This window comes from Vitis riparia, chromosome 18 (genome assembly GCF_004353265.1).
Source record: "Vitis riparia cultivar Riparia Gloire de Montpellier isolate 1030 chromosome 18, EGFV_Vit.rip_1.0, whole genome shotgun sequence".
Taxonomy (NCBI): domain Eukaryota; kingdom Viridiplantae; phylum Streptophyta; class Magnoliopsida; order Vitales; family Vitaceae; genus Vitis; species Vitis riparia.
The window spans coordinates 27,419,095-27,421,521 of NC_048448.1; the positions used below are offsets into that span (position 1 = coordinate 27,419,095).

Here is a 2,427-nt window from a genome sequence, read left to right on the forward strand (position 1 = left end):
ATGTACTCATTTGACTACAGATTCAAAACCTATTTCTCTCTCTAGATTTCCACATTGTTCTCACCACCACATCCATCCTAACTTTCTTTCAACTCAGTTGCCTCGTACCCCATTCATACCCGTTTCATATGCATGGCCATAACCACCACCTCATTCTCGGCTCAATTCCTTCTCATTCACATGCGATTGAAGACCTACTGTGCGTGGTCTCTCCCTGGTGAAATCTCCCAGGCTCTCCCTACATTTCCCTCAGATTTCGAGAGCAGAACTGAGCTCAACATAGCCACTATCCAGTTCTTAAAGGCGAGACATATCTCCAACATTCATGGCAATCTAATCGTCGAGGTGGATATTGATCCATTAAATGGCACCAAAGGTAGCGCTGCAACACCGAGTGGTGCATCTATAGGTATTTATGAAGCCCTTTGAATTAAGAGACGGAGGATCGTCCCGTCAATGGAGCAGAAAGAAGAAGGGCATCAGCATGATGGCCATGTGTTTCTGATCAGAGACCACAATGATCAGGAGGAGCTGATCCTCTATCTGGTACTCCGCGTCAGCCATGCTTTTGGATTTTGAGTTGTCCTCCCAGATTTCCTCTGGTTCTTATACACTTTTGAAAAAGTTGGTTCTGCATTCTCAGTTTTTAGTCAACCTCTTTAAATCTTCATTTGGTTCAAGATTCAATTATGGCCGGCGACGCTGTGGTGAGCCTTTCTAATAGCAATGTCAATATACAGTCTGATCCACGAAGGACGTACTAAGTTGTTGTGACTGCAACTCGAGATATGGGTATTGGTAAGGATGGGAAACTACACCGGAGTTTGCCTTTTGACCTGAAAATTTTCAAGGATGTTACTATGACTGTATCAGATACTGTGAAGAAAAAATGTCGTCATAATGGGTAGAAAGACATGGGAAAGTATTCCTCTTGAGCATTGGCCTCTGCCTAACCGCCTAAATGTTATTCTGACTCGTCCTAGAAGTTTTGATATTGCAACTGCAGAGAATGTGGTAATATGTAGAAGCATGGCTGCTGCTTTAGAACTACTAGCTACATCTCCCTATTGTCTGTCCATTGAAAAAGTGTTTGTTATAGGAAGTGGTCAGATACTAAAGGAAGCTCTCGATGCACCTGGATTTGATGCTATCCACATTGCATAAATTGAGACAAGCTTCGAATGTGACACTTTCATCTCTGTTATTGACTCCTTGGTATTCCAGCCTTGATACTCATCCTTCCCATTGGTAGAAAACAATGTTCATTATTCTTTCATGATTTATGTTCATGTGAGAAATTCTGCAGACGAATCCCAAATCCAGAACGATGGTGACAGTGGGTTGGAATCCATTAAATTCGAAATAAAGAAGTTGTTTTTCTTGCCCAAGACGATCTTTGAGAGGCATGGGAAATATATTTATCAGAGATTGGTTGAAGACATCATCTCGAATGGTGTTTAAAGGGATGATGGTACAGGGAATGTTACTTTATCAAAGTTTGGTTGCCAGATGCGGTTTAATCTGCTAAAAACTTTTCCGCTTCTTACAACTAAGAAAGTACTTTGGGTGAGGGGTTGTTGAAGAACTGTTGTGGTTCATCAGTGGCTCAACAAATGCAAAGGTCCTACAGAAAAAAAAAGAAAAAAGAATTCATATATGGGTTCTAGTGGAGGTACCTGGTGCTAGGTATATTGACATGCATGTTGACTATACTGGCCAATGATTCGATCAGTTGTTAGGTGTTTTTAACCAGACCGAGGATAATCCGAATGACTCAGCTTGGAATTCTTCTGATCTCAAATTGATGGCGCTTCCACCCTGCCATTATGTTTGCACAGTTCCATGTGACCCATGGGGAGTTATCTTGCCAAATGTACCAGCGATCTGTTGACATGGGTCGTAGTGTGCTTCTCAAGAGCACACATGAATCAAGGATCAAGTAGAATTTTGATGTCTTTGGGTGGTCTATACCTGAAGACATATATTTTCTAAGTTTTCTGACATTGAGCAGGCAAGACTCCTCAGAGGAAGCTCGTTTGCCCATGAGATATTGGACAATTACAGGACTGTTGAGGAACTTTGGTGAGCTCTGATCAGACAATTTAGTGAAGAATATGACTGCATGATTAACTCCAGAGAAGAGAAGCTACAGGATACCACACCTCTTGCATGGCCACCTATGCATGGCTCATTTTTGGACCACATGCTCCCTCCTCTCATTCTCCCTTCTTTGATTTTGAAAATAAGTTTCTTGAACTTCACTTTGTAAATAATTTGTTAAATTTCGGTTTTTAAATAATTCTGAATTCTCCAAATTTTCTTCATCTTTAACATTTTCTTTTTGAAGTTCTGAAAACCCGCTTCTTAATAAAACTTTGCCGCCATCTTCCTTTCCGATGAGTAATTTTCAGATCTTCTTTGTTTTAA

General features: G+C 40.8%; 1 pseudogene; it reads left to right on the forward strand.

Moving 5' to 3' along the window:
* The first annotated feature begins 689 nt into the window (after positions 1-689).
* On the forward strand, positions 690-2,132 carry LOC117907854 (annotated as a pseudogene).
* The last annotated feature ends 295 nt before the right edge of the window (positions 2,133-2,427 follow it).